The 14,840-nt window shown below is 44.9% G+C and overlaps 1 pseudogene; it reads right to left on the bottom strand.

The window, feature by feature from the left end:
- Positions 1 to 2,159: 2,159 nt before the first annotated feature.
- Positions 2,160 to 10,524, bottom strand: LOC125556508 (nucleolar GTP-binding protein 1 pseudogene; annotated as a pseudogene).
- Between the last annotated feature and the right edge of the window lie 4,316 nt (positions 10,525 to 14,840).

Here is a 14,840-nt window from a genome sequence, read left to right as displayed (position 1 = left end):
TGACTATTGAACGGGCTGTTACCCAGAACGTGCAAATGTCACATGTTCCTACTGTTTCCCTCATGGCGTGTTGTGGTGGAACTTAAGTGTGTTAGGATGTACCGTGGCGTTGTACTTACGCTTACTTGTATTATTTCTCGACAACGTACTCACGTGTGTTTGTCCGGTTATCCTGAATCAGCTTTGCATGAAGGCCTCCTCACTACCTTGTATTATTAAAGGTATACTTTATTTATAAAGCAGTGTGAAAGGCTGTTCCAAGAGTTTGCCTTCAATAAAAACATGTTGAAGAGTGGACAATGAGTTCCACAATTATGTCACTCAATTAACGCACAAAAATGAATAAAATCAAACTTCCTTGCCACATATGTCTTGGTTTCAGTTTTTCTTCCTTTTGAAATTAAAAGTTAAATAGAATAGTTATTTCCTAGTCAAGTATTAATAGCCGTCCGACTCAATATTTCACTTGCAGTTATCGCTAGAAATAGTCTTTTGGCAATAGTCTGAGAAATAACAAAACTGTTATAAAATAGAAAACATATGGCTCAATGTACAATTTTTTTTATCACTCTTACATATTTGATGAACCAGCAGTGAGCTATGTTTTTCTCCGACGGGCATGGCTCTGTCGGAAACAATGTGTTCACCAAGAAAGGACGAAAGATGCAAAAAAGCGGGGAAAACTATGGATGTTTGAGTTAGTAATTTTGCTAATTAAGAATGAATTGGTGAGGAGTGCTTTTGTAATTACTGACGTTGGTGTTGATCACTAGAGTTTTGGCATTAGATAAGCATGGTTTTGCTAGAGGCGGCGAACCCCGGTTTGCCGAAACAGATGGAAGATTTTATATTATGAAACGAAGCGAGTAGTAAAGAGATGTCTGCATACACATTAGATATTCGTGACTTTGCTAGAGGCGGCGAACGATTATCCGCCAAAAGTATTGGAAAATAGTATATATTCGATGGTGGTCGTAAAGGCATGCCCGCATACACATGACGGTGTACGTATTAATCTGTGGGTTTTGACATCATCTCCCCATCAGTCAGTGCGTCTAAATCATCAAAACGCAGCCGAGACGAACCTGCCCGTGACCGTGAGGATATATATATATCAGTTGGTGGAGAGTTTGGGAGCAAGTTGACATTGTGCTAACCGTGAGCAACTTGTGTTGGTCTAATTTGTCTGCCCCCTTTTGCGTTCTCTTTTGCATTGATCCATGTTTGTATTTAACTTGATAATGACGTATTGGTTCATGCATGCGTGCTGTCTGTTTAAGCACAAGTATACTAGCAAGGTGCAAGGAGAGTGTAGCCATGCGTGAATACTTGTGAATGAAAATCTAAATAACATGTCAAGAAATTACAACAGAGAAACTGTGAATAAAGTACGTACAAAACTTCTTCCGCATCCAAATATAATTACTGCACCCTTCAGTAGACAGACAACGGCAGAATTCGCAACAATCAACAAAACCATCTCGCTCAATCCGTGTTCAGTTTATAATGGACACATAACAATGGATACTCATCTAAACCATCTCGCACCATTGCATCTCAGAAAGGGTAAAAACACAACTGAAACAATCAAGTACTCGCAAGTAGCGACATACTACGTATTTCAGTAAAGGTAGAACAAGCAGGCCGTTAGATTACATTAACACCACTCCGCACTAGTGCATATAATAAACCAAAGGTACCTACCATACAGTTCAGCGACGACATAGTCTAACAAATGCGAACGATGCGTAAAAGAGAACAAAAGCCAGACAAAACTTAAAATCCAGACAGTTCTATCTCCTCTTTGACCCCCAGTCCAGGAAATAACAGTTCCTGCATCACAAGGAGAAAATGAAGACTTGAGCTTCAACATACAATAAACATGTGTATGTAGCTCGAGCAATCTTCACAAGCCATCTACAGTGCTTGCATCACCGATCTCCACTTTATGATGATAGCGGGTTTTTGTAGTTACTGACAAAATTACTAAATCCAATTCGATAGTGCAGTACGATACGTCAGCTACTCTCAGCTCCCTACAGCACAACCCTATCCACATACAAAAACAGTACTTCTATTCATGAACATAGCAATCATGTGAAACACAATTATCACACCTGATCCAATGATCGCAAGCAGCAACATCCACATTGACTGGCTTAGCGCCTGCTGGTCTTTCCAATGCCTCGTTTTCCAGAGAAGAGATGCTTCGGTTTCAAGGTGGGGATGACGCGGTCCGCCTCTCCATGGCGACCTCCTTGTTCCTGTTCTTGACAGAGTCCCTCGACTTCTTGATGGCCTTCTTCTTTTGAGCAGTGTCCCTGAGCCCATCACCTGGTACGACCTCTTCAATTGGTCGTGATTTGGACCTAGACCTCGACATTGTACGCAGTTTCTTGTCGGAATGCTGGCCATCAACGTCCATGGCGTCATCACCATCAGCTCTGCTCAGTGACCTCTCACGCTTACGGCCTCTTGACTGGTTGCGAAGTCGGTTCACAGCCGCAGTATGATCAACACCCATGGATGTGAGTTGCCTGCCCAATCTCTTGGTTGTGAATTTCCTGTCTTTGTCATGCTTCCTTGGAACAATAGGACGGCTCTCTGCAGTACTCTTCTTCATCCTATGCTCTTGGATGAGCATTGCCTTCTTCTTCCTTATCTTACCCAATATCTCACGTTGCTCTTCAGTTAATTCGTCATGTCCATCAATCATGAAAGCATCCTGAGCAGCTTCTTCTTCAAGACGAAGGCCCTCCTCCCTTTCCAGTTCTTCACACCTTTCCAAGATATCCGGATCCAGGAAATCAGCAACATTATGCCCATCCAATATTCCAGGGGGAATATCTTCCTTCCATTCATCATTGGCCAATAAGTAATGCTTCTTGAGACTGGCGGAATAGACACCAGCACCTCCATTCTCATTCTCAAGGTCCCTCTCAAGTTTCTTCAAGAACAGCCTCAGGAATGCAAGTAGGCCTATCTCTGTTGTCACGAGGCTTGGGCATAGCAACATGAAACCTATTAAACCTATTTAAGCAGTCATTGATCTTCTTTGACTTCATCTTGATCTCCACTCTCTGCTCAAGAAGCCTCTCACATGCAGCATTTTTAACAGCCATCACACCCTCATCCGTTAAAGCACTCATACTCAGGAAGGATTTGATTGGAGAAACAGGGATGGAAATTATAGGGGGGGGGGGGTCTGGGACTAATAGTAGTGGTTCTGGAGGAGAAGGGACTTCGATGGGTAGTGGGAGAGATCTGAATGGCAAGGGAGGATCATTTGGCTCAGGCAGAGGGGAGGACAGCAAGAAAGAACCCAAACTGGAAATAGGGATGTGGGACCTAGCAGTAACTTTGCGGTTACCAATCCAAATATACAGCAAATGGGTGTGCAAGGGGGACAGATGCAGATGGCAGGTGGATTTCCCATGGTGAACAACACCAATTTCCCCCAGCTGGTGCCTGTTGGGATGGGGCTGGGGCAGTTTGGTTTCTTGCCACAGGAGCAAATGGCACAACAGTACCAATATTTGCTGTCTAACATGCCTAAGCAGGAAATATTGAAGATGCAAGGGCAAACAAAGGATGAGTGAGGAAAAGACGCTCCAAAGAAGAAGGAAATAGGAAACAACAGCAAAGATCTTTTTTGTGTCAAATGCAAAGAACAGGGGCACCTCAAGAGTGACTGCAAAAACAAGGTGTTTTGTGTGGTGTGTCAGAGAGCATCACATAGTACTGAAGAATGCACAATTCTGAAGCAAGCTAAACCTGTAGCCAAGTATGTGGGGTATGGAGCCAGAGGTTTGGGATGTCTTTTGGTTCAGCATACAAAATACATTGTTGTTACTGAGCATATAAACCCAATGGCACTTGTCACTGTACAGTCTGGGTAGTTGAATGAAACTACAATTGCATATGGATTTGCTAAGATGTTTGAATGGGGATGGACATGGAGATCTAAATTTCAGAGTCCAAAAACCTTTCTGATGAGATTCCCTAGCAAAACCAAATTGGTGGAGCTCAAGAACTTTGGAAAATTTACTCTGTTGGGAACAGGAGCAATGGTGGAGGTTGATTTCTAGAGCCCAGATGATAAAGCCAAGGGGAAGCTCCACTCAGTATGGATAAAGATGTGGGGAGTGCCTGATACTTTGAGACACTATCTAGGAGTGTGTGAGATTGGATCTGCTTTAGGGCCAGTGGTGGAGGTTGATGTGGAGCACATACACTCCCAAGAAGAAATCAGGGTGAAGGTGGGTGTGAGAGACATGCACAAAATTCCAGCAGGGACTGAGATAACTACTAAGGACTTGTTGTTGTATGACATAAACTTTGAGTTTGATTCAGTTGCTGAACAGGGGTGGTATAAGTTTGACGAGGGAAATAACAGAAAGATATTTGAATATCTGGATCTTGAGAGTTTTGAGTCACAAAGAGAGAATGACATGCAAAAAAGAAGCAAACAAATGGACACTGGAAAATAGAGCATGAACTTGGGAGATCTGGGTCTGAAACAATATGAGCAGGTGGTCCTGAAACCTAGTGAAATCTGTTAGACTAATGAAGTTTATAAAAAAAGTAAGGAGACAGTTGCAGTTGCAGAATTACAAGAGGGAAGATAGTCTGATGATCAGGTTGCAGAAAGCAGAGGAGCTGGCTACCAGGCAGACTGCACAACTAATACTAGAAGAGGAAAAAAAAGGAAAAAATGGAGTTTATTAGGAAAACTCTTGAGAATGAGGTTAAAAGACAGCATGAGCTACTCCAGATCAATTTGAAGGGAGGTGATGAGGTGAAGGGGTCACAATCTGGAGATAAAAGTAGCAATGAAGATGAAGAGGTAGAAGCCGTTTATGAGGATATGGGAGTGGAGGACAAACAGGAAGAAGGGGGAGAAATGATAGAGCAAGAATTGATTGACCAGGCCATTGGGCTAGGGTATGTTGAGCCATTGGATTACACAGCCAGTCAAGACACAGACTCTTTCGAGACTAAGATCAAAAAATCTGGGAAAGGAGAGGCTGTACTGAAAGATGCAGAAGAGGAACTGAGAAGATGTGCTAGACTAAAGAGAAACGAAGATCGTAACATCACAGAACTGGCCAAGGAAAGGGCAGCAAAGAAAGATAACTATGGTGAGTTACCTTGTGTTGGAAGCTTTCCTAAATCTAATACTCTCCCGCAAAAGGTTGATGAGGGGGTAAGGGTCACACCAGGAAAAAATGCTGAGGTGATTACACATAATCCGGAATTGATAAAAAATGTAGAGCAGGCTAGAATTGACTTGTGGCTGTCTGACTTAAATAAAAAACAGAAACAAGATGTGTTGCTTGAGGAGAATGAGATCATTGATACTGGGGAGCATACCCTAGAAGATCTTATTGATCAGGGAGATGAGGAGGGGAATAGAAAAGATGATGAGGACTGGGAAATAGTTAGAGAACTTTTCTCAGCAAAGGAGAGAAAAAAGAGAAAACCACCAGAGGTTCTGGGGTGAAAACTGCCTTTGTTGTTAAATTGTTAGAACTTTCTGCTAAGAAAAAGAAACAAAAAATGAGAGGCATCTTTTGGAATATGAGAGGTTTTGGGGGAGACATTAAAAGGAGGTTCCTTAGGGAAATGGTAATGGACATGAAAGTAGACTTTCTGGACCTGCAAGAGACCATGAGACAAGAATTTTCTAGAAATGATCTACAGAAAATCTGTGCTGATAGAGACTTCCACTGGCATTTCACTCCTGCTAGGGGGAAATCTGGTGGACTCTTGTTAGGAGTGAATTACACCACTCTTGATGTGATTTCACAAAGTGAAGAAGACTACCATATTAAAATGACAGTGCAAGATCTAAAAACTAGGTTCATTTGGGACTTGGTGCTGATTTATGGTGATGCTCAACCAGAAAGGAAATCTAAATTCCTGGCTAAGCTGTCTAGAATCTTCCAAACCAGTATAAACCCTATCCTGATATGGGGTGATTTTAACATCATTAGAAAAGCCAGTGAAAAAAATAAACCAGGTTCCCCTGGGCACTGGAGTTTTCTGTTTAATGCTATTTTGGAACAAGATGGAGTTAGAGAGCTCAAGATGAATGTTAGACAATTTACATGGGGTAACAATTTGCCTATACCCACCTTTGAAAAATTGGATAGAATTCTACGTAGTACAGAATGGAAAGAGGTATACCCCTTGACCCAAATTACTGCCCTAACTAGAGAGAAATCTGATCATACACCACTTTTTTGGATTCCGGGGACATTCAAAAAGCTGATCCAATATTCAGATTTGAAAATGCCTGGTTTTTACGAGAGGGTATTGACAAGATTATACATGATGTGTGGAATGACACTAGTATAATTGGAGACAGTGTGGACAGGTTGTTGGGGAAATTTAGAATTCTGAGGCCTAAACTTAAAGGCTGGAACAAAAACAGAAATGCTTGGTATATTGAGCTGAAAAAAGACATTTTACTTAAGCTAGATAATATTGATAAACATTGTGAACAAAATGGACTTACTGTTGATGTTAGAAAAGAGCAAATAGAGCAGAGAGCTCAGTTGGACATATTGTTGCAATAGGAAGAAGCCAAGTGGAAGCAAAGGGCTAAGGTAGATGAATTATTGGAAGGTGACAGCGACACAAAATTCTTCCATGCCAAGGCAAATGGAAGACTTAGGAGAAATAAAATTAATAGGCTTGAGCAGGAGGAAGGGGTGATAGAAGGAGACAAAAATCTGGTGGAATATATAACAAGCTTCTATAAAAACTTGTTTGGTCATCCTGACAATTCTACGATCTCTTTGAATATTGAAAATCCAAGAATGATTCAGGAACGGTATAGAGACATGCTGATCAATGAGTTCTCTTTGGAGGAAATTAACAATGTAGTGTTTAATATGGCACATAATAAGTCGCCTGGCCCTGATGGATTTACAGCTGAATTCTATCAACATTACTGGGAGTTAGTCAAAAATGATCTTAAGGCCTTACTAGATGATTTTGGAAACAAAAAAATGATATTAGTAGGTTGAATTATGGGATTATTACTTTGGTCCCAAAAAGCAAAGACGCTGCCAAAATACAAAACTTCAAGCCTATTTGCTTGCTGAATGTTTGTTTCAAAATTATTACTAAAGTTCTGATGAACAGATTGAATATGGTGGCAACAGATGTCATTTCCCCCGTGCAAACTGCTTTTGTTAAAGGTGGATATATCATGGAGGGGGTCTTGATTCTGCATGAAGCTTTGAATAGCATAAAAAAAGAAACAAGGGGCGTTGCTCTTGAAAATTGATTTTGAAAAAGCTTACGATAAAATTAAATGGTCCTTTCTTTTCCAAATGCTTAAAATGAAAGGATTTCCAGACAAATGGATAGATTGGGTGATGGAAACAATTAGAGGGGGGGAAAGTTTGTGTGAAAGTGAATGAAAATCTAGGGAAGTATTTTCCTACTCATAAAGGGCCAAGGCAGGGAGATTCCCTGTCACCTCTTAATTTTGACTTGGCGGCTGATGCTTTAGCTATCATGCTTGATAATGCCAAAAAATGGCCTAGTTAAAGGGGTGTTGGAAGAATATGCCACAAATGGGATTAACATGTTGCAATATGCAGATGATACCATATTCCTTCTACAAGATGATATAGATAGTGCACATAACCTCAAATATATATTATGCCTTTTTGAGCAGATGTCTGGTCTGAAAATTAATTTTCATAAGAGTGAACTTTTCCTTTTTGGGGAGGCCAAGAACAAAAAGGATGAATATTCTAGGATATTCACTTGCCCCATTGGGACTCTGCCAATGAAATATTTAGGTCTGCCTGTAGATTGTAATAGAATTAGCAACAAGCACTGGAAACCTCCAGAGAGTAAGATGGAGAAAAAATGTGAAAACTGACAAGGGAGGCTACTTGCTAGTGCTGGAAGGGTTACTTTGATACAATCTTCCTTGACAGGCATCCCATACTTTATGATGTCCTTTTATGGATTACCCATTGGGGTGAATAAGCGAATGGACTTCTTTAGAGCTAGGTTATTGTGGCAAGAAGATGATAAAAAGAAGAAGTATCATCTGGTTAAATGGTCCGATGTCTGCAGACCTAAGGACATGGGTGGTTTGGGGATTCAAAACCTAGCTCTGATGAATAAAGCTCTCTTGAGCAGATGGTGGTGGAAAATCTACAACACGGAGGGGCTATGGCAAGAGATTATCTCAAAAAAATATCAAGGATCCAAATCTATTGGAAACTTATCTGTTAAACAAGGTGACTCCCAATTTTGGAAGGAGTTATTAAAACATAAAGAATATTTTACCTCTTTATGCAAATTCATGATAGGAGATGGAGGAAATACCAGGTTCTGGGAAGACTGGTGGATTGGATCTGCTCCACTCTGTAAAAATTTCCCCAGGTTATATACTATTTGTTTTGATAAAAAACGGTTAAAGAAATTTTTTAAAAAGGACTTGATAATACAAGTTTTAGAAGGGCTTTGATTGGGGACTCAAAAGAGCTCTGGGATCATATAAAAGAGGTGTGCAGTTCGGTGATATTGAGAGATGTAAAAGATAAAGTAAGATGGACTTTGACAAAAAGATGGAATTTATACAGTAAAATCCTTATACACACATCTTATAGATAATGGAGTCAAATACCCACACCTATACATGTGGAAAATTAAAATGCCACCTAGAGTCAAAGTCTTTATGTGGCTGGCTCTTAAAAATAGCATTCTCACTAAGGATAACCTGCGGTGTAGGGGTGGAATGGTGATGAAAACTATCCATTCTGTGGAAATAGAGAGAGTGTTAATAATCTGTTTCTAACTTGCTCAGTAGCTAGGCTTTTGTGGAATATTTTGAAATGTGCTTTTAACTTAAATGATATACCAGGAGATTTAGAACTGGTGGTTAAGAATTAGACAATTTTTTTTGGGAAAGATGAGATGAGTTTAGTTTTGATAGGAGTCTCGGCTATATGTTGGACAATTTGGAAATTGAGAAATAGTGTTGTTTTTGATAATAACAGGGTAAATGATCCTTGTATACCTGTTAACTTATTACTCAAGAACTTATATGATTGGAATATTTTGCAGAAAAAACCCATAAGAAATAAGATGATGGAGGCAGGTGTGAAGCAGATTGGCAAAGTTGCTGAAGAAGTGTTCAAGGCAGTTCATGGATGGCGTCTTGGGACCCGAAGAATTGTGGGTTAAGCTACAAACCCTCTGGCATTCGTTGCTGTGGTGGACGCTTAATGAGGCTGTTGCTGCTCTGCTTTCACACCGCTCTTTGTTGAGCGCTTGTATGGGGGATGTTTCCAGATTTGTATGAGATTAAAACTGCTTCTATTCTGCTTTAGTGAACCTTATGTTGCTGGTACTGGGATCGGTTTGAGCCCAAGCCTTAGATCTTCCCCTGGGGATACATTGCTCGGGGGTTTGTGGGGAGGGGAGGGATGGCTCCACTTCCTCCTCGATAAGCAATGCCTGACCTTGGGGGGGGGGGGTAGTTATGTCAGTTTATCTTTTTTAGCTGTAAGAAAAAAACTTGGTGATTTCTCTTAATAGAAATCGGAGAGGGAGCTCTCTTTTATATAAAAAAAGCTTCATGTCCTCTTCGGAAAGCCCATCAAGCGGCTGCAAATCAGTCTTGTTGCACACAATGATCAGAGGCTTATTCATGAACAAGGATTTAATACTGTGGAAGAGTGCAGCTTGCTGACCAATAGTTTACCCACAAGACCCAGAGAAGTCCAAGAAGAACAGCACAGCAGCCCTCAAGTGGGCAAGAGCGGTGATACTGCACATTTCTATGATCTTCCAGTCCTCAAAAGGCCGATCAAGGATCCCTGGAGTGTCAATCACTTGGTACCGAAGATATTTGTAATCCGCATGCCCAACAAAAAGGGATTTTGTTGTGAAAGCATAAGGCTGTACATCCACATCCGCCCTTGTAACCATGTTCATGAAAGAGCTCTTTCCAACATTTGGATAGCCACAAATCAAGATAGTACGGGTGTTTGGGTCAACTGATGGAAGCCTGGCCATGTGCTGCCTGATCTGCTCCAGGTATGCCAAACTAGGACTGATACCCTTTAGAACAGTACAGATGCGACCTAATGCAGCTACCTTCAGGCACTTGCACCGGTACAGGGTGTCTCCATACTTGAGCAGCCTCAGATAATCCTTGGAGATCTTTGCAATGATATTGCGAGCCGTATTGATCTGACCCAAGGAAAGTTTGTAGTGATCCTTGTTGTAGAGCACATGAAGGAGATCACCATAGAAAGGGTGGATGTCATCCAGTCGGGGGAACTCGTCAATGATGGTGGACAGCTTTTCATAGAAGTTCTGCTGAGTATAGTGAACCGTGCGCATATAGAACTGGCAAATGCGGTTGATAGCTTAGCCCTTGTGGACAACAGTCGGTGTTTGCCTCTGAGTGCGGGACAAGATTATGTCGATGAAGTCCTTCTCGGGAGGGACAACAATGATTTTCTTGAAATTATACTGCACCATCTTGCCTGATGTAAGGATTGGCTACTTATTTCTGTAATACAAACGAATGTCATGTCAATCCAATGCAGATAAGCAGGTGAAAAAAACTAATGCAGAAAAACAGGTAGAAGCAAATGCAAGAAAGCACAATTTCCAAAAAAAACATAGACAGGGAGAAATCTAGCAATCACTGCATAAAATATATCAATCTGTAATCATGCGAAGACTATAGATTCATGCCCAGCATTATCCGTGCATCCTTGTTCCACACAAGGAAAACTTTGATTTATAAAAAAATAGACAAAATGCTAACATCAGTTTCTTTGTTAGCCGTTAAATTTAAGCACAAGTAGTTGGCATCACAACCTGGAGAGCAACTCTGGACCTTAGACATATATATACCTTCATACCAGCAAGCCATACGCCTATATCCCAGTTTCTTTGTTGGCAGTTAAAAATAGTTTAAGCACAAGTATAATCAGTTGCGTCACACCAGGAGACTAACCCAGGCGCTGAACCACTCACACGATTCTTACATGGAAGGAAAAACTTGTGTATCTAAGTACTAGCAACGCAGCAACATCCTCTCATAGGAGGAAGTGCAACACCACCACTGGATGCTTTCTTTCTCATAGTGTCAAATTCTTGATGGGTTGTACAAAACTATCACAATTAAATGTAAGGAGACAGTAGAAGTAGTTCCAATGTCTGATAATAAGACCGTGCCAGGTTTCTAAATCGGCAGCAGGTAAACTAGTCGGCAACCTTTAATCAATCGGAGAAACATCAAGACGTCGGCAGCAGCTAACTACAACTGCAGCCATCCGCGAGGATCATCACAGGTAGACAACTATGCGAGATGGTCGACACGCGAGAACAAACTAAGAGAGCGGATGGGAAAGTCCAGATACTTACATCGTGAGGCAGCGGCGGCGGCTCAGGTAGTCAGGCGGCGGCGGCGGGACTCGACTCAGGGGTGAGAGGGACGGAGAATGCCAGGCCGCTGCATCTCTCTATGCGTGGGGCGTGCGTGAATAAGGTCGATCGGCGTCTCTAACTGGACTGAGAGTGGGCTGTAAACTCTGGGCCAGAATGTATTGGCTACTTCGGCTAACTGTTTAAATTGCGCCCAATTCAGAGGGCTTTTATGTTTCTCCAAAATAAAAGCAGAGGGCTTTATTCAGACAAAAGTGTTCCTCGGATAATCAGCCAAAAGACTGGCCACCATGAAGCTGGGTGTTTCATCAAGCCAGCTTTTGGTCACGCACCTGTTTAAATACAGCACCGATCGAATTTTGTTCAGTTAGTAACACAAGAAACAGAACTCTTCTTTATCTTTACTCGTTAAAAAACCTAATATTTGATTTATTCAGTGTCAGTTTCGTTCTAGTTTTTGTTTGGTCAGATTTTATGCCCACCCTAAGTGGAGGTTGTGCCCATCTCTGCATTGCGACAGACAGTGAGGAGGAGAAAAGAAGATGGTTTAGAGCACGAGTTTCTTCAGGGCTCTTATGTCCTGACAAATAAGCTTTCTTCTCGGCCCATACAACGGTTACTATCCAACCCATGTATCCCCTGCCCATGGCACTAGAGGCGGCGCTCTAGACTCCAGCATGATTCACCTTGCCAGTGCTATATCTCGTCTACTGCAATATGTAGCACTGGCTCAACTACAACATAATGAATGGACTTGTGGACAATAGTTGAATGCGGTTACTTTAAATAGGACTAGCCACCACCTTACCAAAGGAGGGAGGATCATTCAGACCATCAGATACCACACAAACTCGCCAAGCACAAGAACACCTCTCCTCAGGAGGCCGTTCTTCCCCTTGTAACTGTCCATCCTCAGCCCACGAGGCAATCCATCACACCACACTGGAGTAGGGTATTACACCGCAACGGTGACCCGAACCAGTATAAATCTTGTGTCCCTTTGTTCTGCGAGTTCGACGCGCTAAGACTTGAGATTGTGGTGAGGGCGAGAGCTAGAGGAGGAGAGATCTTCGTGCGCACCCCGGTGTTCGAACCTCAAGGGTTTTGCCGGAACCTGAAATCCGACATTTGGCGCGCCAGGTAGGGGTGAGCTGAAGTTTTCCTTCCGCTGATCCGCGTCCCTTCGCTCCACCACACTGGAGTAGGGTATTACACCGCAACGGTGGCCCGAACCAGTATAAATCTTGTGTCCCTTAGTTCTGCAGGTTCGACGCGCTAAGAGTTGAGATTGTGGTGAGGGTGAGAGCTAGATGAGGAGAGATCTTCGTGCGCACCCCAGTGTTCGAACCTCAAGGGTTTTGCCGGAACCCGAAATCCGTCACTTGGCGCGCCAGGTAGGGCCTCCACCACACCCGTGTCGGATGAGCGCCGAGCCCACGCCAAGCGTCGGGCTGCCCTCGTCGCCCGTGTCGCTCAGACGGCCCCTGTCGGTGGGCCTCCCCGTCATTCTCCATCCCCTGTTGCCAACACCGCCACCGGCCCGGCGGTAAACGAGCAGCAGGCCTCCTCATTGCACCCCTCCATGCGGCGGGACGGCCGCACCGCCACCCCGTTGCTGACTCCGGCAGGCTCATCGTCTCACGCTCGCCGCCCACCCACAGACGCACAGGCCGCGCTGCTCATAGCACGCGAGCTCCTGCGTTACCGCCCGGTCGACGACCTCTACGAGGACTGGTTGGACCGCATCGCCAAGCTCGTTAGTGCCGCTGGAGGCTCTTCTGCACCATCCCTCTCGCTGCCTTGCCCACCTCCAGCTGCGGGCGATGTAGCTCACGGAGCGCCTCCGCCTCCTCTGCACCAAGACGGCGCCTCGCGCTGAGACGCGCGGCTCATGAAGCGCCTTCACCTCCTCCGTGTCAAGACGGCATCCTCGCCCCAAGACATGCAGTCCCGCGGCGTGACCCACCGTGCCGCGTGCCCGCGCGAAGAAGGAAGCTGGCGAGAGGTTCCCCGGCCGCAAGAAAACGCTCCAGCGCTCCTAGAACCACGACAAGACCGCGTGCCACCTGTGGCGGCGGTGCGCGGGCATCAAGGGAAGGCTCCGTCCCTGCAAAGGGCCCTGGTGGCCACAGCAGGCTGCCAGGCTCTCGTTCCCGAGCTGCGTAGCGTAGTCTGGCCAGGCAAGTTTAAGCTGGACCTTCCTCCACGCTACGACGGCACCCCCGACCCCACATAGTTCCTGCAGTTTTATGAGCTGAGCATCGAGCCGGCCAACGGCGACGAAAAGGTCATGGCGAACTGGTTTCCCATGGCTCTTAAGGAGGGTGCGCGCTTGTGGCTCCTGAACCTGCTTCTAGGCTCGATCTCCTCTTGGGGTGAGATGTGCGACCGCTTCGTCGCCAACTTCCAAGGCACACGTGACCAACCTCCGGCCGCGGGTGACCTGCGCCGCATCAAGCAACAACCGAGAGAGACCCCTACAGAAGTACATCCAGCGCTTCAACAGCGTGCGTCTCAAGATCCCCAAGGTGACGGACGAGGCCATCATCTCAGCGTTTTCCGATGGCGTCCGTGACATCAAGATGAAGGAGTAGCTCGCCATCCATTAGGAGCTGTGCACGACTTTGAAGTTGTTCAACATACCAACCAAGTGTGCAAGAGTTGAGAAGGGGCATCTCTCCCTCCTCGAGCTCCCTGCTGCAGATCCAGAGAAGAAGAAGGCCAAGGTCAAGGACGTGAAGCGCAAAGGAGTGGCCGTACTCGTGGCAGAGCCAGAGACAAAGCGCGGTAGGGACCTCCCCGAGTCGTCCAAGGGCGGTCATACATTCTGCGCCTTGCACAACGTGCGCAGCCACAACACCAATGATTATCAAGAGCTCAAGGCCATTCGAGATGGATGCTTCGGTCGACGCCCCGAGCGCAGCGACCGGGGCTACGACCAAGGAAGTGGACGAGGTGGAGGACGTTGGGATGACCGCGGGCCCCGCCAAGAGTGGCGCGACCAGCCTCGTGAGGACCGCTGACAGGACCAGCCTCGTAAGGGTGCCTGAAGGGCACAGCCTGGCGAGGATCGTCCTCAGGGCAATCCTGGCCTCCCTCCGCTGCTGCCACCGCCAAGGAGGAACGACGACCACCAATAGGACGAAGGGGCTGGGGGCTTCCAGGAGCTGCGAGCCATCGCTTGCATCTTGGGTGGTGCTCAGGCCCCGGCTTCCCAGCGCACCTTCAAGTAGTTCTCTTGCGAGGTGAATGCATCCCTTCCTAAGCTTGAGGCCACGCACCCGCTCAGATGGTCCAAGTATGCCATCACCTTTAGCTCGTCGGACCAACTCAAATGCGCAGCAACCGCCAGCGTCCTCCCAATGCTCTTTTCACCTGTCATCAGCAATGTCCAAGTCACC

Source organism: Triticum urartu, chromosome 5A (genome assembly GCF_056163025.1).
Source record: "Triticum urartu cultivar PI428250 chromosome 5A, HENAU_Tu73, whole genome shotgun sequence".
Taxonomy (NCBI): Eukaryota; Viridiplantae; Streptophyta; class Magnoliopsida; order Poales; family Poaceae; genus Triticum; species Triticum urartu.
The sequence above is the reverse complement of the archived record's forward strand: the minus strand, read 5'-3'. Positions and strand labels throughout refer to the sequence as shown.